Source organism: Chlamydotis macqueenii, chromosome 1, assembly GCF_036417535.1.
Source record: "Chlamydotis macqueenii isolate bChlMac1 chromosome 1, bChlMac1.mat, whole genome shotgun sequence".
NCBI lineage: Eukaryota > Metazoa > Chordata > Aves > Otidiformes > Otididae > Chlamydotis > Chlamydotis macqueenii.
Window position 1 is genome coordinate 109,291,247 of NC_141556.1, and position 23,384 is coordinate 109,314,630.

Sequence of the window (23,384 nt, forward strand, 5' to 3'; positions counted from 1 at the left end):
AGAGATTCATGATGGTGCCTTGTTCTAGGGCTGATTGGCTCTAGTGCTGCCACTGCAAATCAATGAGCATTTTCCCCATCTATCAGCTGCTTGCTTGCTTGAAAGCAGACAAAATGGTTAAAACACCAACAGCCCACAGAGGGCTCCTGAGTGAGTGAAACTTGTTTGCTACAGCACTCAAAACATTTCCCTGAATCTACAGTAGCTCTCAGTAGATGAGTTTAGCACTCAGCAGATTAATTTAGCTCCCAGTGTGCTGGATTTAGAAAGAAAAACTAATATAGATGAATACATTCTGTTCAGCCAGCATATTTTGTTTTGCAACAATACACATGTCTTATTTGAACTGCAATCTGGTTGGAAAGCATTTTGCGAATGGTGCATTGGTCATAAAAATGAGTCATGCTTGCTCATTTTTTAAAAAGCTCTCATCTAGTGCAGATTAAGGAAGAAGGTATTGAGCAATTCACTGGAGAAAGTGTTGGAATTTTAGCCATCTCTGATGAGCTTTGGGCAGTTTTTTAAGGTAGACTTTGGCATTGTGTGGCAAAAAAAAAAAAGTAGCAGCTGCTTTTCACTTTGTTACCTGCATAGCCTGCTAGGTGATGTGTACCACTCTGCTCACGGTTACTTTGCTCATTTGCCTCCTGGGCAGTGTTCAGGCAGAATTACTTTGGAAGGATTTGCAGGCTGGAGGCTGAAGGTATGTCTAATGGCAATGGGGAAGAGCTTTTGAGGAGGAAAAAATCAGAATACAAAATCCATTGTTTTATGACTTTAGTATAAGTTTGTGCTTTCTTCCTTAACCCATAAGATGTCTCAAGGAAAGTGTGACTAGATGGCTTATGCTCACAGAGTGACTAGCTTGACTGTGGTAACAGCAAAGCTTATTATTTCAGGAGCTGGGAAACTGAGTACAAAGTTAAAGATATGAAATAAAAATATCAAAATCTAGGAGCTGAGGAGATCATTTGACTGGATTTATTTAGACATTAAATGGTCAAGGAAATGAAAAATGCTGTGAAATGACAAGCTGGCTTTCTAAAGTACTACCCTCAGTAAATGAGTCTCTCATATGAAAGACTAACTCCCAACACATCTTTCAGAGCACTTCTTGATAAAGTATTTCCACTACCAGCAGCAAGACGATTGTTATAAAACATTCTTTCAGTCTCAACAATTTTTTAAAAAACATTAAAGAATGGGTTGAAGAGCAAATAGCTCCTTTCAATTGAGTCGGTGCCGTTACAGTGCAGATCTAATTTACTAAGGAGGAGCTCAGCTGCTGCAGTGATGGGTGCTTTCTAGTAGTGATTCCCAATCCTATTTAATCAAAGGACTACTGAACATTTTGGAGAACAAAAACAAACCAAAGACCTTCCTCTTCAGTGACAGTGCAGTGGTTTTCATTTACCAACAGATAAAAATGAAGCAAAACTTTGGATGCTACTGGCTTGCATGTGCAGGAATGTGCGTATGTTGTCTTCTTTCTCAGTTTTTAAATCCTACAGTATATTTGGAAATTATCTTGTAATATCTTACAGGCTACCAGAAGCTTTTAGTCAGTAGATTGAGGACCACTGCTATGAAGACCACAGAAGGCTGGAGGCCTAGTTCACGTTTGCTTGAGGTCTTGCACATCAAACCGTAAAGTGGCCTGTGCACAGTCTCCCCTTTTCTTCTAGATGGTAAATATTGCTTTTAGTAAGAGACTGTGAAGTAGAAATCCCTCAGGCATCATGTGGGATTTTGCTGGTTCTCCTGTGTGGATGATGAGGCACAGGCTTGTGGCCGGAGGGGCACTGCGGGGAAGCAGTGGTGACTCACCATCCCTTCTGGCTCCTGTTTCCCAGGAGGAGTGGGAATTTGTTATGAGTAAATCCTCCTGCTGAAAGAAGAGAGTGAACCACAACGGTCCCGCATGGACTCAGTGAGGCTGGCCAGGGCGCAAAGGCAATGAAGCTGACACTGTGCTTATTCACTGCCTGCATGCTCAGAAGAGCAGTAGTATATGATGCATACGTTTCTATGAGTACAAATTGTATGTGCCAGAGCTCTGAGCACATCCCTTCCCTGCCTCCACCTGATGCCTTGTCTCAGGGCACAGGTGTCCAGTCTTTAAGAGAGCTGTGAGAAACCTCAACGGGGTTCACCCTCCTCTTCAAAGCTGCCTTTTTAAACCCTGGCCCCAACACACCACACCCCTGCCCAGCCCTGGGCCCTGCTGAGCAAGGCACCACCCCACCCCAACCCTGTCCCATCTCATCTCTGGGGCTGCCTTCCTGGCCAGGCCCAGGGCCTGTGGCAGCAATTAGGGATGGCTGGTTCATTGCTGACCCTCGTCACTGTCCCCATCCTGGCCCAGCTCACCTCACTGGGAGCTGTGGGAAGGGGCTAGTTGGAGAGGCAAGGCACTGCACCACCCTGGCAGCCCCATGGCCCTGGCCTCACCCCTGCAGTCCCACATCCCCAGTGGAGCAGGGATAGAGATGCAGAAAACTGTTCTTTGTTGTAGCCCTGAGGGCCACGCTGGATGCAAGGCGAGGTTTCTGCTAACTGAGATCCCGCTTTTTATTGGTGCTAGTGTTGAGTCAACCAATCTCTTCTTTCCCTGGGCTACGTTAAGGTGGTTTTATAGGTAGAGCTAATGGGAAAGCTAATGCTAACTCCCAAAGAAGCAGCTCTGCTCCTAGAAGACCTTTGTGATGTTGCAAGGCTGAGTACCCTAGAGCTTTAGCCTCCACAAATATGTTAGGTAGTGAGATTTTTTTGGTAGTTAAGCTTTACTTTTGGTAGTCTGAGCTTTTGACCTTGCAGACGGAAACCCATCTTTAGTGTTTTCTCCACTGTCATGGGAGGATACATCAGCATCCTGCTGCTGCTACAGAATCCTCACCTTCCACTGCTTCATTCATCTCCTCCTCCTCCTTTCAAGGTTTCCTTGTGTTCTTGGCAACAGCTACAGAGGAAATTAAAGGCTTTATTTCCAGACTAGCTTCAGATGTCACAAATATGGAGGCTAGTTTCTGGAAATCCAGTTCTAAAAACTTCAGTGTTTATTGTTTTTTTTGTGCTTCTCTGCCAAGATCTTCTCCCCGCTGTGGCAAAATACTGCCATCTGTAAGATATATCAAGCTAAATGTTAGCCTGTTGGTACTTGTGAATGCCATACACTCATCCATGGCTTTGTTACGGTTTAAGATTGCGCCAAGCTTCATGGCATGCAGGCCCTTGTTTTGAATGTCTTTTTTTTTTTTTTTCACCTTTTAATTCGATCTAGCCCAGCTGAAAACTTCAGGCTTGGGACACATCCATAAGCTGGGGTAATTTAATCTAGATGTACTCATACATAAATGGACATTGTGGCTCTAATGTGTGGATGGAAACAAGGGATAAGATATATTGGTAGAAATGACTTCCCTGCACATTGTAACATTATAACATGTCATCTGCAGTGCACCAGTAGTTGTTCCTGTGACTTAATTTTAAGGTGCTATTCTCAAAATTCTCGATATTGTTTGGTAGTTTATACATGATAAAGTGAACTAGATAACAGATGTTCAGAGTTCCACCTGTGCACAAACTGTACTTTGTCATAGGGACAGGACCAAACAAGCCGTATAGCTGCAGTCCAAGTTGTCTAAAGGGACTTTGCGTTGTCAGGTGTACTTTCCCTCTTCCCTTGAGAAACTTAAAGAATATAAACAATAGCCTTAGGTTGACTTGATCAGTTCATGGGGTGTGGAAAAGCTTCAGTTTGAAGCAGATAGCCTGTTTAATAAATTTGCAGCTATTTAGAAAGAATATTTGTTTTGTTTTGAAATTCACAGGAACATGGATCTAGAGGTTGTACAATTCCAGTCCTAGGAAACTGTAATTTTGTTTAATGGGGAACTGAAGCATTTTAGTTCCCAAAGTTCTACCTGTCCACTGGAAATAATTTTTCTTTATAATTTTTGTCTACATTAGGCACATGATTTACAACATTGTTCCTCTTAATCACCTTTTCCTCTTCTTTCTCCTGTCCCTTCCCCCCACTTCAGCAGACTTACCTATCTGATACAGATAATAAATTGTAATAATTTTGTCTCTGAGGGGTTGTACTAGCAAAGTCATAGTAGCTACCTCTGGCTGCTGTCTCTGTGTAGGCAGTGTTTCTTCATGGTATAATGGAGCTGTCTCTTCAGAATAGGTAACAGACTCTAGGATTGTTTGGTGCATGGGCAAAATCCTACTCTTCAGTAAAGTCTTAAGGTGGAAAACATGGATATCATTGTCCTGAATAGAACAATGCTTAGAATTTTGATTATTTTTTTTTCTCCATATTTGAGGAAAGCTTTGGCAAAGAGTCTTGAGGAGTATGATGTGATGGACCATACTTTCCTGAGGCAGATGTCGTTATAGCACATGAAAATGTTCTACTTTTTTTTTTTTTTCCCTCTCAGAAAAGAACTTCTAATGATCTGTAGTTCATCTTGAACCTTGACCTTGGTTTTAGTTCAGCTCTATATATTGAATATTATCTAAGATTTTCAGTGGTAGAGAAAGTTAGATGGTTGAGACCAAACTCCACAGCCTTGGTGTAACCTCCATGACTGATTGCCTCAGGTTACAAGCAAGGCACAGGGGTGCAGCTTGTGCCATTGTGCACACTGGCTGCTGCAGGGGGTTTAATGATTGCATCAGGTACCAGGAGAAAAAGCCTGAAGATACAAGATGGGAAGGTCTGAGGGAACATGCTGGAGGAAGGCTTCTGAGGAGAAACAAACATTTCTAGGTGTTTGTATACCATGGGTTCATTTTGGCCTCAGTCCACTGCAGGTTCTGTAGTTCATTTAATGTAATTCTTATAGCATAATGCAAATATATGCTGGGTTTTTATGAATGCTGTTTGAGATACTCTTTGGATCCACAGTAGACAGGCCAACATCCCCCACATTTCTACATAAAAATCAGAGTTTGGAGAGATGAGTAGAATGCAAATATTTTTGTAAGTAAAATGTAAATTGAAAGATAGATGATAGAAAATGAAGAATCCTTTTTTTTTTTCACATAAAAATAAACCATACAGCTATAACCAGTACAAAAGACATTCAGAATTAGAGGAAACAAGATGGTACTGGAAATAGCATAGATTTCACAGTTGCTTTGGAATTCTCTACAGAAACCACGCATAACACATTCCTTTCTTCTCCTCCTTCTTCTGTTCTTCTTTCTTTAACTACATCTGGTAATAACTATAAGGACATTATTTATTATTGTATTAAAGACTAAAATTAGAAGTGCTGCACACAGCAAAATGCAAATGGCTAAAAAGTTTATGGCTAAAGGTGTATAGGAGGAGGAAAAGACACCCCATTTCTTTGCCTTAAAGCCAGCCAGAATAGCTCATCTATGCACTGATCATTGCAAGGGCAGCAGGGGAAAAAAATACATACATAAGATCTGCTGAACCCTTATCATTTAGGAAGTGGGAGGAATAGTCTGTAGATTAGCATGCTAGTCGGGGTTTTCAGAGACTTAACTTTGGTTCCTGAGTTATCACAGATATCCTGTGGTTAAGTAGCATAAGTAGTTTTCCTATGCTTCAGTTCCCCGTCAGGTAAAAATAGGGATCTCATACAGGGCTGTTGTGGGGATAGATACCTAAAGCTTGTTAAGTGCTTGGATTATGCAGTAATGAAGCTTGTCTAAGTACCTTGAAGCAGTGTTTAAGCTGGAATGTGTATATGCTGTCTCCATGCACCAAGGGCTTTCTTAATAACTTGCTCCACTTAGCTTGGAAGACAGGAACCAACACACCTAAGAGGATGGAAAGATCAGTGGTGTACTGAACTGCGGTTGTGTCAGAAACAAGTGACGCTTCTTGATGGAAGACAGTTCTTTGTGCTGTGGCTGGACATGACCTAAGCAGATGACAATCAAAATGCTTGGTCCAAGGAGATGAAACTTGAAAAAGCTGCCTTATCAAATTCTCCATTGAGAGAGAAGGCAGTGGAGGAGGAACATAAGCAAGTACTTTTAAGAGGGAATGTTTTTAGAATTCAGACTTCTTTATGGATGTCAGACATACAGGGATAGGAACAAAAAATGCAAGAAAAATGAGGCAATAGGAAATAACAACAGGATTTTGCTCTTGATAGATTACAAAGCTCCAGCCATAACTGGGGAATTGGTAAAGGAAAAGGAGAATATGCTGGAGAAAAGAAGTAGGAGAGAGTGACAGTAGTGGCTACTGAAATAGAGATGTCAGTTTACTGTATTTGACTAGTGAAAGACTAGTGTTGTAGATGTAGTCATGAAGACAAGGGAGATCACAGAAGGATCAAAAATCAGAAGATTTATAGTTTGCAGCCAAGAAAAACATTTTGTGTGGGAAGATTTCTGTATTAGAATAGTCAAAGCAATAGTAATTATTGAAATACTTCCCTCCAGCTGAAAAATCTCTGAAAGGAATCTGTCTGTGTTACCAGAGAAAAGAAAGGTGCTATAGAGATAACAGAGCTTTTTCAAGGTTAAAGGCAGAGGTCACGGTGGTGCTGTAAATTCCACTGGCTTCAGTTGTCGGCGTCAGGCCCCAGGAGGAGACCTCAGACTGGCTGTGTGCAGTGAGCTGGGCTCTCACATGGGGGATGAAACCACAGCTTTTTTCTTAGTCATGATAGTGAAAAGTGCGTTGTAGGTAAGTGTCTGGCCGTGCAGGCAACAAGTTCCTGATGTGAAAATAGTTATGGGTGGGAGATGTGACTTACGTGGAAAAATACTTAGAGATGAGACAATCAACAGAGGGAATACTGAAGCTGTGCTGGGAAAGAAGAACTGGAATTTACCTAGGAACAGATACCAAAATTTTAAGCAAGAGCATCATCGTTAGGACAAAGCGTAAGCAGACAGAGTTTCAGACTGGATTTGGAAGATGAAATATTCATAGAAGGCTATCTTTGCAAATCTCATGGATTAGAGTTCTTCCTTTGTTTTCTGCTTTTATTTTCTTTACTTTACTAAGACTATGCAGTTTTATAGGAAAAAAAACAAAGAACAAAGCAACATGTCATCTCATCTCAACTCCTGTATAGCACTATATTTGGGTAGGTTTGTTAGCTGAGGTTTTTGTTTGGTTTCTTTGAGGGGGCCAGCAGCAAACAAAATATAATTTTCTCCTGTTTAGTCACACTACTGAAAAAAAAATGAGCAATCTGGTGTTTAGCTGTCAGGTCTATGTACTGTTCCTGTACAAACCTTGTTTAATAAGAATTTAAGTAAATACAAATGAAGTATTGCAAGCATAAAGCATCTGGAACATTTTAAAGATGCACTGAAATATAACATGATTAATTTCTATTGTGATAATTATACCTATTATGAGTTAAAATGGATTCCACTTTGCAGCCATTGTTATGTAACTTGTAGCTTTGCAGTTCTTTGAAATGCTGTTTTCTATTTATGTGGTATTTTAAAAAATGTTACAAGACCAATTACAAAGCTCAACTGAAATAGTGCCAAAAATCTTAAACAAGTATTCTACTAGATAAATAACTAGTGTAACGCTTACTGGGGTTTTTTTTTTTTTTTTTTTTAAATCAAAACCAAATGGTAATATAATAAGCCAGGGCTGGGCAGGATGTGGTTTTTTCTATTTTATGATTTAATGGAGTTGCTCTGCACTTATAGTGAGGTATCTAAGATCAGTTTGTGAGCTGTTACTCCTGTGTAATGTTTTGTATTCAACAGTGCATTCAGCTTTACGCTGCATGGATTGTAAGCGTAGCATATCACCAAGTTTGAATGTTCTGGCATGTAAGACAGCTCATAGCAGGGGCGAGTGTCATGGTAAGTTTTTAACGAACAATAGCATTCACAGTCAGTCAGCAAAACAGAAGGTGAAGCACCATGTTGGACTTCTTCTTAAGTGTAGGTCTGGAAGAGGTATGTAGGATGTCTTTACCTGTCGTGAGTCTTTGGATGTGGATGTGGGGTTTTATCTCCACAGGGAGACACTTTGGACCCTGGCAGCGAAGTTGTAGGGAGCAATAGGAAAGCAGAAATCTGCTGTTTGATCATTGAAGGGGAATAAAGAGGCTTCTTGGATGACTCCCAGGATGGTCACCCGGCTGTAGATCTGCTCCAGGTGCCAGACAAAGTAGCTGTCATGGGGAGTGAGCTGCAGGGGACAGTGGCTGCGTGGGAGTTGTGGATGTGCCTTCTGGTCCTCCTCCAGATGCAGTGAAGCTTTTCCTTATCTTTTTCTGCTATAGTGGGCTTACAGTGCAATCCAACCCCTAGTAAGTATATAAAAATTAATCCTGTTTTAAGTACTTTAAGAGGAAAAAGACTTTTACTTAAAAGACGTGATCCTTTTTTTTTTAGCAGTGAGTGAAACTACTACTAACAAGATGAGAATAGTTATCTAAGCTTTGTTTTGATAAATTGGTCAGCGCTTGTATATTGTTGTAGGAATCTGACTGCAATTAGCAGAGCCAATATTTGAGTCTAACTTCACCTCTAATTGGAGACCTGAAGAGAACTTGATGCCTTATGATATAGAATAGATCTCACTGGGGAAAGAAGTGATGAGTTCTCACCCTCAAATTAGTCAACATTTGCAAGAACCTTGAAGAAGTTCCATTCATTTAATAAAGTTTGTTTCCTTTTCTGTATTAGGCATCTGAGACAGTACTGTCCACAAAATAAAAATTATAAAAACATTAAAAAATCATATAAAGAAAATCCCTCTAAATAGTTTGTGTTTGTTCACACAAACACATAAGAAAGAAACAGAGTTTGATTCTAGTTGTACTTACGTACTTACTGTAAATGCAGAATATACCTTTTTTCCTCACAAAAATCTCCAGTTCAGTTTTAATGGTAGCTGAGGTACTGGTAGATAACTTCTTCAGATTTTTTTTGCCTTAAATATGACTTCTCAGTCTCTTCAGATTAACCCTGTTCAGTTGGAAATAGGCATTAAAAAAAAAAAAGGGATTTTTTTGAAACATTCAATTTCATAGAGCTCTAACATTTTCAAGAAAATTTAGAGGATTCTGTTGGCTATTTATGCATGCATTTCTAACTCACTGTCTCCAATATTTGTAGTCTTTTCCTCCCAAAAGACATAATTTTGGTTTTGAAAAATGCAAATAATTTTATTTCAGTTAACACTTTTTTAGATTGTTTTATACTGTTGTATGTGATAGAACTTTCATTTTGTTTTAGCTGCATAATGGGGTCAGAACCAGTCTTGTTTAACAAACATACTGTCATTCAGTTGTGAGCGTAGGAGTGTCCCCTGCTGAGTAGTGCAAGCTTTTTGCATGTTTGTTGCATTACTTCTGTTATAAACATTGTAAATAAGCCTACCAGAGCTTTGCCCACTGAGCAAAATTAATCAATTTAGATAGGACTTCATTGTTGGGCTGGTGGTGGTCTCTCCTAGGCACTCAGGTGCTTCCACAGTGAGGACTATCTCCACAGCCACGTAGCCAGAGTCTCCTCTCACTGTTGTTAGTGTCCAGCTCCAGCTCAACCCAGGCTGTTGCAAGCACTTAGCATCCTCCACTTTATTCAGTCATGTTTCTATTTCATGGGAGCGTTAATTAGGACAGCCAGGGTAAGGTCCATCTCAAACTGTGGATCTTTCCTTTGGCCTTGACAGTGTCTGTATGGCCAGCTATCCCTCCCAGGAGGTCTGAGTTGGAGGAATCAGTGTCTCTGTGTTGTGTCACTGCATGCTGATTATGAACATGGGGATCACCTTGGGGCCTCTTATTTGGCTGAACTGGTTGCTTTCTAGAAAAGTGTTAGGGATAAAAACTGAGAAAATAAACACCTCTAGCCACCCCAAAACTAACGTATCGTAATATATCTGAATTCAACAGAAACCCAGTTCCAAGCCAGAGAGCTGCGGGTAGCTGACGTGGGGCTAAAAACCATTGCACACTGGAAGGCAGGAATTTGCAGCTCTCAGAGTTCACCAGACACATTCATGGCTGTCTTTGTCACCAGCCAAGTATTTTACTGGTGTAAGAAGGTGTATGAATCCTATCACAGCGTTATACTTGAAAAGGGCCACTGTGCAATGAAATATATGCTGTCCTGAAATGCCTTGATGCTATCACAAGGCTATTCAACTGTGATTCTCCCTGTCTCTCAGACTTTTTCAGTGCCCCTTAGGCAGACATATAGACTGTTAGATTTCTTTTATCTGTTGACTTTACATTGTTAGCTGGAGGATTTATAGCACCATTTTGTATGGAAAGGCTTGAGTCTATAATAATAAAATAAAACAGTTTTTAGTACTTAAAAAAAATCCTTACTTTAATTAGCCAGTGTCCATTTCTGTTCGCCCTCAGTTCTTATTTGTTTTCTTTTTTTCACATAAATGGGTGTGGAATTGGAGGGAAAAGGTTTAGGCTTTAAAATGTACATTGCACCATTATTTGTGCTGACCTGACTTTAATGTCTGTAAGAATGGGGTCAGAAAAGCCAGTTTAATTATCTACAAACACCCAAGAGCTATAGACAAGAACCCTGGTCTGTTGCTTTCAGCTATTGATAGGGCTCACCCCAGCACTGATGATAGTATTGCAAAATAAAGATCCCCCAGAAACCCAGTTAATGGCATCTTTGTTCCTAACCTGTGACTTTGTAGAAGTCCTAATACTTCAGCTTTTAAAAATTAATAATGTAGAGCTGAAGTGAAAATGACACTTTGGAAGTGGGGATGAAACAAACTCTTCCCTTTTCATCTTTTCCCAATGATTTGCAGGCAAACGCAACCCCAGGCGAGTTCCGAACTTCCATAATTGCATGGAATTCCTTGTTAATTGGGCTTTTCTCTTGCTTTTGTGTCCTTTCTTGAATAATGCCTGCTTTATGATGATTTGTGTGCAGACAATATATGTAGAGATTTAATAGGATGAAGGTTGTGGCTCCATATAAAGATACTTAGCCATTAACTCCCATTGAAATCACTACCTTTGCAAATCTTGTTATGAATGACTTAAAATTAATATGCATAAAATAGGATTACTCTTAAATGTTTAAAGGATAAAAACAGAATAACAACATTGTTCTCCTCTGAAAAGTGACTGTAAAAATAGTATATTTAGAGTTACATTATAGTTGTCTCAGTACCTTGTTGCTTTTTATATCATATCATATGTGCTCCATTTTACAAGAATAAGTTGGTGACTGTGTCTGCAAATTCTACAAACTAGAAGGCAAGCTTGATTCATTTTCTGCTTCGACATTATAATAAATAAAAAGTCCTGTCTTCCCTCATCAGACTTTTCATGTTTCCTGTTCCTCCAGTGGGAGCAGGGATACCAGTTTGTTTGTGATTCACTAGAAGGTAAAGAATCCAAGTTACTTTCTCTTAGCAATACAGAGGTAAGTGGACTAAGGAGAGATGAGCAATATTTTTTGTTCTGAAAGAGGCTATGACATAATTAATGAAGGAAGTGGAGCTACTGATGCCAAAAGGTGTCTTTTTGTCCTGGAGCAGAGTCATATGTTCAGAGTTTTTAGCTAGTACAGGAGTGCTGGCAGCAATGCCTTCATCAGCAGGGATGGAGGTCCATCAAAGCTTCTAGATGTGGCCAAGATAAGCCAATTGCATCTGGTCTGTCATTAACCCACTTACTCTTGCTAGTTTTCATGCATATCGTGTTGTTACTGAAAGGCTGCCCAAAAGTCTAACAGGGAAAGATAATTTGTTCTCGAATGCTAAACAAATGTAATCATCAGGACCATGTCTGATGTACTTGGTTCTGGAGTCTAATCATGAGTGATTGAGGATGGTGGGATATAACTGGTGGTGCTGGAGTTCAAATCTAAAGCTTCTCTTATAATACTGTCAGGAAAAGGTAGATGAACCATTATCGCTGAGACTGTTGACTTTAAGAGCACAAAGTGTTAGTCTTACTCAGTGAAACATGGCTTTAGTTAAACATGGAGAGACAGGTATTCTGAATTTCTCACTGTTCTGAACACATTTGGACTGCTTGTCCAGTTGTTTGCATAGCAGTATGGGTTCTGGTTATGTTTTCTGGCGTTTATTTCTTTTTTTTTCTTTTTTTCCTAGTAAAACTCATTGCACTTCTGTTCTATGTAGAACCTCAGAATGAAGGATCATGTAGAGCCAATCTTAAAAAAGCACAATGACCGCTTTTTAGTTTATCCTTTATCCTATCATCAGTCATCTTTTCACTGATTTTGCATTTGCTCAAACTCTCTTGTTGTTAAACTGCTGAAAACATTCCTGCTGTTAGGTTTGAGCAGAGAAACTGTTTTACCTACAGTGACTTATGCAATTGCATCAGTATGGTGGTGCAAACTCAGAACTGTAGTTTGGGCTAGGAAGATAACCTCCATGATAAATCTTTCTAAAATGAGACAGAAGTTCTGAAAAATCACAAACAGGCAGGTGGCTAAGGAAATGGTGAGGATGTGATCTTTTCAGCTCAAAGTTGTTTGATCCAAATCCCAGTTTTTAAATCAGGATGCTAGTGTAACCAAGAACAAACTATCTTTTATTAGCAACATACACTCTAGGCTTTGCTGATAATTGGGCTGATCTGGCAGGGTTTGCAGTTTGTCTATACCCTTCCTTGTTGCAGTTATTGGTCCATTCCAAAATTCTCAGCATCATGGTCACTGGCTTTCCTTTTAGTGAAAAATGCAAGATGCACTGGCCAATACTCATATATGGAATGATGTTCCATATACCGAAATCTACTGTCTCGAGTGATTGGAAGAGAGACGACAGAGCTGTTCTTCTGTGTTACCATAGTATTTTTCAGGAGTCTTTCATTGATATCATATGACACTTCCCATTGTAAGACTTCTTTTCCAGAGTCCAGGATGGAAACTATGTTTCTTTAGCCAGTTTCCTTGCTGTCAGCAAGTATTTAGTGAAACACTACCAAATGACCCTTCTGTCACACCAGTTTGCAGAAAGGATGGTATGCTGACAGTTATTCCCTGACTTAAAGGAGGACCATCTACACATTCCAGCAAACAGACGTTATCAAGAAAACCTGTGTTATAACATTATTGAAGTGGTAAAGTGGTAAGGTCAAACAGTATTAGCGTGGCTTGTGCAGACTGATGTAACCATCCTCTGCAAATGCACTGTGGGAATCTTTCCTTACTTGGTAACACACTTTTTATTCATACTGTCCTTGATCTAGACAGTGAGTGGATGAGCGATTTCTGAGAGTGAATTTGGTTTGTAGTAAGGAAGAGTCTTGTTCAGAAGCAGAAAGTGGAAAGTATCTAGTGACTGAGACTGTCTCAGGACAAGAAAAAGTCTCATGACAAAGTTCATTTAAGTCCTGAAGGATAAAATGCAGTCCTCTGATTTACCACAGAGCTCACACACCAAGGTGTGAAGTGCATTGCATCAAGTTTTTAGAGATGGTCAGCAATTGCTTATGCCCCATTTTTGTAACCTCAGTTTGTCACTTAATTTGTAATGTGCTTGGTATTTATGTCTCCAACTGAAATTGTTGTGAGCAGTACCTTGAATGTATAAATGGCTGTGTAATGCTAAGTCCTCTGAAAAAAATTGAGCCCATGTGACCCAACTTAAGTATTCACTTTTCAGCTTGATCTCTTAGCACCAAGGAACTCACCTGGAACAATCTTATTCCTCCAGAAGAATTTGCTGAACTTGAGTTGTGCAGTGTTTGCAACACAGTCAAAGCTATCATGATTAGAGTGTATGGAGCACCTTTCCTGTGAGGACAGGCTGAGAGAGTTGGGGCTGTTCATCCTGGAGAAGAGAAGGCTCCGGGAAGACCTTATAGTGGCCTTCCAGTACCTAAAGGAGGCCTACAGGAAAGATGGGGAGAGACTGTTCAGTAGGGCCTGTTGTGACAGGACGAGGGGTAATGGTTTCAAAATAGAGGGAAGTAGATTTAGATTAGGTATTAGGAAAAAGTTTTTTACAATGTGAGTTGTAGAACACTGGAACAGGTTGCCCAGAGAAGTGGTGGATGCCCCATCCCTGGAAACGTTCAAGGCCAGGCTGGATGAGGCTCTGAGCAACCTGATCTGGTTGGAGATGTCCCTGCTCCTTGCAGGGGGGTTGGACTAGATGACCTTTGAAGGTCCCTTCCAACCCTAACCATTCTATGATTCTATGACTATAGCAAAGTATTGCAGCTTTTCTGTCAGGATTTGAATACTGCTCCATGAATGTCTCTCCAGTCCACATGTTAAGTAATGAAATTAATACAAAATATCAGTGCTTGAACTTTTTGAATGTCTATTTGTACAAGGAATGAAAAGGAGTTCCCATGGAGAATACTATATGACTAAGCAATTAACAGCTGTAGCATATCCTATACTCATTGAAGAAATAAAACTTGCACAGGCAGGCTAGTATTTGGCATTTTCTGATATTTATATTAATCACATTATAGTCTTAATAATGTTCTTTTCATACTATGTTTACGTGAAATGTTATAGAAAGTAAATAAACTCTGTATATTCAAGAAGTGCCCTGAAAAATGTTTCATGAAGAATGTTTGCTTAGGAAATAATGATAGCTGTACATTTGTGTTTGAATAAAAAGACACAAAAGTTGATACCAGCTACATAACAGATACCTTTAATCCTTTTTGAATAGCACGGTATAGTATGTCTGATGGTTTTAGTACTATTGTTTATGCATGTAATCCTGCCACACAGTCAGGACTCCTTTCAGAAAACAAAAACCTAATAGATTTTAAGAAGCTTTTTGTTTAGTGTGATTTTGCTGCTTGCAATTTCTATATAAAAACAAACACTAATTGTTACTAATTTGTCATCAAAAGTATGAGAGAGAAAAATAAATAATAATTCAACATCTGGGTTTTGTTCTTTTTTTTCTTTTACAGATTTCTATTACAATGCATTCTGCTCAGGCCAGTGAATTTTGTTTAACTGACCAGGTAAGCAAATACGCATAGTCACATTTTTTTTCATAAAAGTGTTTTCCAGACATTAGGCAACTAATTCTGAGAGACTGGTGTTTTGTATTGTTGGAGAAAATCTATTATAAAGATGTTCAAAATGCTGTTGTCACGTTCTAAATTTAAAAAATCTGTTATTTCCAGACTTCTATAGTTTTCAGTTAGAAAAGTAGTTTCTTTTCCAGATGTGTTTAATTTTATTCTCTCTCTCTCCCTTCTTCTCTTTGCTCATTCTCCTGGTTTCCTCACACTTTGCGTTGATATTTGTGTTTTTTCGAAGCCTTGCAAGTTGAGCTTTTTTTTTTTTCACTCGGTGCTATCAGTTTCCCTCTACCTACCAGGATACCAGCATTGCAAAAAAGATTCCATGATGAAAACTCCAAATGTGGTGGTTTAGCATCACAGCAATGGCATAGCAACACTGGAGTGGCTGTTGGGAAGTGGAGATGGCTTTGGAAATTTATAAACACCTTTCCTCTAGATCTGAAATTAATAAAATGCAATTATAAAATGAAGGAAATTACAGTTAGTGATCTCATTTGCTGGATACCAAAAAATCAAGGTGAAGCACCAATTTGCAGTCTTAGTGTGCATAGGCTGGTAGGCTGGCTTGTATGTCTTACCTGTGGAATTCCAGTTTGATTGACTGTTGTTGTATGCTGTAGGTACAGTTTGCAGAAAACACCTTTTGGCCATCTCTTTTATTGTTATGGCTTTTAATGAAGGAGTTGGGCAGTATCATTTGCATTCAATAGATCTTTACCATTGCCTACACCCAATTTGTTCCTTTTTTTTTTGTGCTTCTCATAGAGTGTTGTGATACCTTGTTGGGAGGGAAAAGGGTGAACAAAATGAATTAAAGATACTATTTTGTATGTAATATTTTCTTCAAAGTATACAGATATGATTTGCCTTAGATTTAAAGTTCCTGTGCTTTTCAGTAGACTCTTCTTAGCTCTGGTTAAAATAACTAAATGCAGACAAAACAGTAAATAAAACACGATGTTCCTGTGTAAGTCTTTGTCTTTCTTATGTTGAAATGTTCCATAGCTCTATCACTTTATCATTACTGTTAACCTCATCTTTATTTTAGGTGAAATGGTCTCTTACCATTTTCTCATCATTCTAACTTCTTATCGTTGGTGTTTTCTGCAGTGCTGCCAACACCTAGAAAGCTTTCTTGATCTCAGTTCATCCCTTGAAAATTCTCCTGGAAATTCATTTCAAACCCACTATTCCCAATATCTTTATTTCCTTTAAAAAACAGAAGTAGGCTTCAGCTATTGGTCTCTTTTAGGTTCCCTTAGTTTGATATTCCTGGATTTTATTTGCAAATTAGTCTTCAATCAGTCTTGCAAGCAAGAGGGAAATCTTGGATTAAAAAACACCTAGTGATTTCAAAGGTTAATCTTTAGGACTTCTTAAAAGCGTTTCATATTAAAAGATTTGTGACAAGGGACAAATGGTCAAGGATCTTTGACGTGTCCAAGTCAGTCATTCCTCCAAGGTTCATAACTCAGGTTTGAAAATTTTTTATGGTATTTTCTTCGGAACATTGCAAGATATAATTATCAACAATAAGTAAATCTGTTAAAAATATAATTTTAACAACTCTAGCAAAAAGATGGCTGTTGACAATCTCTATTCTTCTTAAAACAAGGAGTCTCCTAAGGAGCTTCTTATGTCACTGGCCTTTCAAATATAAATTGTAATGCTTGAATTGATTTGAAATAATAAGTGGTTTTTTCATCATTATGAAAAATCTGAGGACATAAGCCATTGTGACTGAAATAAAAAAATTAATTTCATTTTTTTTAAAAAGTATTTGTTTCTTTAAGTATCATGAATCATTTTTCTGAAATAAAAATCAATACATTTCCATAAGATTTCTCCACACCTATCTTTAAAGAACAAAATAATTTTATTTTATTAAAAGAATTAAGTCAAATTCATCTGGATCATCTAAACTGCATTTTTAGTGGATAAACATTTTCTCCCACCTCTTCCCTGTACCCTTCGTACCCTTGTACTTTTGCACTCCGCTCCCAAGGATCACCTAGTCTGTATTTCTGGATAAAATAAGTTTCTCAATCCAAGACATTTTTTTAAGAAAACCAGTTCAAGGGAAGAGATTAGACCCACAAAAGAAGTTTGATCATTAAAATCTGTTTACTGGCTTCGTTTATGGGCTTTTTTTGTCCTTAATGGTGATGACTGTAGACTTCATGAAGTAGGAAAATGAGCTACAGTAAATACTTCTGCTCCATGGACGTAATATGTCATTCTATGTATTTTGTACATGTCCATGAATTAATTGGATCCTGGCTTATGAACCCTGTGATGAGGTGAGGAGTTTGGCTGAATACAGTTGATGATGTGCAGCTCAACATGGAGGATGGTGCTGATCTTTTCTACTGGTAATGAAATGGGAGCTGATTTGGCACCTTCAATGGCTCTCCACAGACTTAAAACATGAATCAAAGTATTTTCAATATTATTTGTGGTTTTGATGAGTCCCCTATTCTGTTGGTATTTGTGGGGTAGGATGCTGGAATGATTGCCTGGTGACTAAAGCATCGGGTTGCTATTGCAATACTGTGCAATATTAGAATTTTCTGTAGATATGGTCAACAATAATTCTTACAATAATTAATTCTCTGATAAAAAACTGTGTTTTAAAGTTTGCAAGCCTACTGCTGTTCTCAGAGGCATTGAAAGCCTGCTAAAACTATGAATGTATCATTAGTATACAATTTCTGTACAGTACATACATTGTGGACCAGATATTTCTATATGGACATAGAAAATGCAACATGAAAATGATAATTTTTATTTCTTTCATTTTAAATCTACATTTCATGCCCTTTATACCATCTTATATTTTCATTGCAAGGAGTGAATTTGGGGTCTGTATGAAATATTAAAAATTCTAAATAGGTATTTTTTGGGGAAAAAAAAAATCATTAAAGTATATGCCAGAAGTGCTGTGGTAACTGGCATGAAAATTCATTCAGAAGTTTTTTTGTACTCCAGCAGTGTTTGAGCCTCTTCGAAATTTTAGCAAGTTAGGACTATTCTAGCACATTAAGTTACTAGCAGATACAAAAATCATTACAAGGAACAGTCACTGGGAGTGAAAATTGGATTCACAGTTTTCACACAGGAAATCTGGTTGCCAGTGTATACTTGCACAAAACCATGGGATTCAGCTAATCGCTCTCTGCTCAGGTTTCAGATACATACAGAGATCTGTTCACAAACGAACCATAAACCAAAAGGTATACAAGCTAGAATAAAATAGACCAATGACTGTCTACTAATTGTGTTTCACTTAAACCTCCTCTGAAACACCTGGTCCTGCTTCTCTCGGAGACCCAGTACTGGATGCGCTGGCCTAAGGTTTCATCCCACACGGCAGTTCCTATAATGTATGGTGTAAAACTGTGCCAATTCCTGTGCATAGTGGCCGGTTTCATACAGATTCGATGCAGATGAAATAGTTTCAGTTTGTCTGTGAATAATTAAAAAACAGAAGAACAAAAGCAAATTCTCCACTCCAGTGTTGGGATTTGCGTGCATCCATTCTCAGAATTCCATACATTTCTGAGTGAGTGCAAAATATTCTTTAAAAGGCAGTATTGTTATTAAGAGAATACAATTTCATTCATGTGATAATAGTTTTCACTATAGAAAAGAAATTAGTTCAGAGATACTTCTCATAATGCCCAGCAGTAAATAATTGCTCTTCTGGACCCTTAGTTTTAATTGATGACAAAAATATATGAATGTGTACATTTTGACAGAGGACTTAAATGAAGCCATCTGTTAGAAGGGCTGTTTCTTTTTCAGCTTGAGTATGCAAGATAGGAAGGAAAGAAATGAAGGAGTTTAGTACAAGTAATTATAAAAATATTGGTTGTGGATCTCACTGTAACTAACACGGCATTTCAATTTGCTAAGAGGGTATTTCTCTTCAGTTTATGTCAGTAATGGAAGCCCCCAAAACTCCCATTAACTTTGTCTATAAATTTTCACTTGTGATATTTTTATTTAACTAGTCCTAAATTCACTCCCATTTTCACTTCTTACATGGTAATAGCTACTGGTCAGCTATGCTATATCCTGTGGGAGACTTGGATGGCAAATGTCTCCAAGGTTTTTGCTGCTCTGGACCAACTTTCTTCAGGGTGATAACACATATATCTGCCTTTTCCAAGCAGGAGGTTATAATCAGAAATTCTCCCTCGCTTTGATCACACATTTTGGGGATGCTGGGTCAGATCCTGTGCCCACACAGCGTTGATAGAACTTTAGTAATGCTGGATCAAGCCCTTCCTATGGAGATTTCACCTCGGTAGGGAGAGGAGCTGCCCCTGAAGAATAAAAGTAGCATGCGCTGTAGTAATCCAGACAGCTGACTAGAGAAGGGAAATCCAGCCTTCATTAGCATATCGAGACTCTGATCCCAGCCAACTGTGTGCATTCATAGAATCATAAAATGGTTTGGGTTGGAAGGGACCTTCAAAAGTCATCTAATCCAACCCCCCTGCAAGGAGCAGGGACATCTCCAACCAGATCAGGTTGCTCAGAACCCTTGTCCAACTTGGCCTGGAATGTTTCCAGGGATGGGGCATCCACCACTTCTCTGGGTAACCTGTTCCAGTGATCTACCACCCTTATTGTAAAAAAAAAATTTCCCAATATCTAATCTAAATCTACCTCCCTCTATTTTGAAGCCATTAACCCTAGTCCTGTCACAACAGGCCCTGCTGAAGAGTTTTTATCTGTCTTTCCTGTAGGCCCCCTTTAGGCACTGGAAGACCGGTGTAAGGTCTCCCCGGAGCCTCCTCTTCTCCAGGCTGAGCAGCCCCAACTCTCTTAGCCTGTCAAAGCCTCTACTCCCTTCAAGTAGCTCTGCTCCTAAGCATTCTCTTTGTCTTTCTTAAAGGAAAATATGATTTTTTTTGTGACTTTTTGAAATGAAATACAAGCCTTGGAACAATAGGTTCTAATGTGTGTGGAATACACAGTGTCTCTTTTTGTGCTATGTCTGTAGACGTAGGAAAATCTGACCATATAGAGCCTCAAGCTAATTAACCAATTAAAATATTTTTAGTTCTCTTTGTGCAAAGCTCACATACTGAGTTGTTAGCATATACATATATAGGCTCCAGTCTTGGACCTACGTCCAGATAGAGAAAGCCCTTGTTTTCAGACAAGACACATTTTGACAGATCTTACAAGCACAGGAGGCCTCTTGCAGGGTCAGGCTCTCAGCAAACTCGGCAACACTTTTCTCCTGCCATCCATCTTGCAGAGTTTGATAATGTCATTAATGCTTCAGCTGTTAGATGTGAGTATGGAAGAACTCTTCCTTTCATGCTCTCTTTAACTTTGTAGCCTTATTTGTTAGAGGATGTTTTCAAAGACTTGTTCTGACTTCAGACTCCAGGGTATTTCTAATGGTATTTGTGAAAGCAAGAAAATCAAAGACTCAAAAGTAAGAAACAAGGCTTTTTTTCTTCTGTAAATCTCATCATTTATGCAATATTCTTACAATAGTTACTACAGGGAGAAGGAAGACTGAAAAAAAATAGTTTTGTACCTAATTATTCTAAATTTAAATAATTTTAGAGGAAGTATTTAAGGCGATTGCCTATTATGCCTTTGTTCTTCATTCCACGTTTTCTTTTTTCATAAGAAAATGTCAAATGAAACATAAATTATCAGTCACCTGAACTAGCCGATGTGACTATTTCAGAAGAAACATCTCACAAATTTAATTCTATAGAGCTTCAAATTTACTTTAAAAAATTGGTCAGACATGTAAGAATAGGATAATGTATGTAAAATATTTTTTTCTCAAATACCTCTAGACAGTAGTATGTCAGAAGTTACAGGAGCTGTGAACTACAAGCCTCATCTTGGATCAGCAGAGCTATAACTATTGTGGCTTTGGCATTTTCTCAAAATGAATAACTGGATGAGATACTAACTTGCTTCATATTTTACAGTATCTTAAAAACTGTGGTATGTCCAAAGGCTTAGTTTTAAGTAGTTTTTCCTGGAACATTTAAGGGAAATTTGATATAAATATACCAGCAGTATTGTTTTGTAGTTTGAACTGGTATCTCCAGGAAGTTAATTTTATTACTGCATCTTTTATGTCTGACGTTAGTTGCTTAATTTTCCTAACATATAGCAAAAACAAACAACTGTTCTACAACTGTACTGTGTTTTCTCAACAGTTTCATTTTTCTAACCCTCTGAGGATAGTTTTTACGCAGTATTGTCAACTTTGTTTTCTGGTCTGTGGAACGCAACTAAGCAAATAATCAGGAAGAAAAATGTAGAAAGGATGAGAAGGAAAGGTTTGCTAAAACCAAATTAAAATATTTTCCAACCTTTTTACAACTGCCCTGCTGGAAACACCAGCATCTATGAGAAATTAAAGGAGTTAAATGATAGAGGTTTTTTTTTGTGACAATTCTGTTTTAAGACAGTAACACAGTTAAAACTTTTGTGTCCTATTAAGTTACAATGGATTTAAAACAAAACAAACTAAAAAGCCTTTTAGCAAGCACATATAATTCTTCCTGAATAGAAACTACACTGTAAAGAAATTACATTCTAAGGAGTTACCTGTGTTACAAAGTGAAACATATGGAAGGTAGAAAATGGCAGATTTACAGGTTCTGTTCCCAGGTATGACTCTGAAGTCTGAATGTGGCAGAGGCCTGCTAGAAAATGACAGTGATTGAATGCGTACTCATAAGTATGTCTAAGTCTCCTTGAGACTCAGTAATTGCAATGTTTTCTTCATGCTTTTAAGAGTAAACAGAATAGAAACCTTAACTGTTGCAAGGTGTTGTTACATTTAATGGTGTCTCATGTCCTACAAGTAAAACATCATGTGTTTCTCAGCGTGGACTCACAGGGTGCAATTCCTGCTTTCCACTGCAGATGGGCATCAAAGTAAATTCCAAAATGCTACTATGTAATAGAAAAGACTTTGTTCGCATTGATAACAAGACCAGATACATACAGCTTTGTGGGTTTTTTTGGTCTATTTCTATTGAAAAACTATCATAATATTATTTAAACACAAAAAACTTACAGCCAACCTTTCACATGTATCTAATTATGTACTTCTAAGGAAAAAGTGGGGAGTGCAAAATGGAAGAGGTAAAAATTGTGCTAGAAAGAATATAACACCAAGGACTAAGGACATATACAGAGCATATGTGTTACTTCATAATTTCTCATTGCTGAGGGTTTTTGTTTGTTTTTAAACTCCTTGGTCCTATTTCTAAATTGTTCTGTACGCCTTTCTTTATCATCTCTTTTGAAGATTGTTGATGGACTCTTAGTATGTATATATTTATGTATCTGCTTCTAGTACATGCATAACAGGCATTATTCAGAGGAAGAAGAATAACCTAAGAAAGAATATTTGTGGGGAAAAGACGGAGGGTGCCTTGGAGCATCCCTTCTTATTGCAGGACACAGTTTCCTAGGACATGTGCTGTTTGGGAGCTTTCAAATTTTCTCCGCAAACTGATGTTTCGTCATGTCTGTCTGGGTTGTCTCGCTTTCGAGCCACTTCCTCAACTGAGACTCCAGATGTCTGTGGTGGAGAGATGCAAGTGTGCTAGATTAGGCCTGGTAAATGTACAGATGCCAGGCTTATTGAGAGTGATGCTGTAAGATTAATATGTACACACTGCAATTTAAAGGATAATATTATGCAAATATTCCTAAGCATGACACATTAAAAGGTAGTTTCATTTTACACACATCCATTAATATTTTCCCGTGAATATCAAGTACTTCTTCCCACATGCCATGTCTTCCATGTTTTCAGTTGCTGTGATGGTTAGATGTCATAAAGCTGTCATAACGCTGTGACTAGGCTTTTTGGTTAGTAGAACCTTGAGCAATCTGCATTTGTATTGTGTTCGACATTTTTAAAACAGATTGTACATTTCAAACTGTACCTAAAAGAGATATTTTTAATAAGTATTTCTTCCTGTGGGGCAGATTCTGAATTGCTTTTGCTGTTTCTAGCATGCAGCATTACCATGTTTTGCCCCTAAGCAGAATATTAAAAAAAAAGCTGTAGCGGCTCGTACTGAGTCCTGCTTGCACTCTCACTTCAGACTTACATTTATGCACACAATGGTGTCACTCACTTTGGAAAGGAGGCAGTGTTTCTTGGTGCTCAAGGTTTGATGGTGGTCACATTTAGCTCACAAGTCACCTAAACTGCCATTTTAATTGCACTATTAAACAAGAACAGTAGATTTCTTATGCCCTGGAATTTTATCAGCAAGGTAGTTCAGACTTCCATAATCTCTTGCAGTACATCTTTAAAACTTTAGCTCTGCTGTTTCATATTGAAAAAAAGATAGCCACTGTAATTTTAAA

The 23,384-nt window shown here is 38.4% G+C and overlaps 1 protein-coding gene across 3 annotated transcripts in view; it reads left to right on the forward strand.

The window, feature by feature from the left end:
- LOC147602243 (uncharacterized) overlaps positions 1-14,945 on the forward strand; it is a 235,535-nt gene extending 220,590 nt beyond the window's left edge. For all 3 annotated transcript variants that reach the window (XR_015260746.1, XR_015260745.1, XM_086764023.1), the window contains one exon: positions 14,883-14,945. The gene's annotated coding sequence lies outside the window, so the exon portion shown is untranslated. The remainder of the gene's footprint in view (positions 1-14,882) is intronic.
- The last annotated feature ends 8,439 nt before the right edge of the window (positions 14,946-23,384 follow it).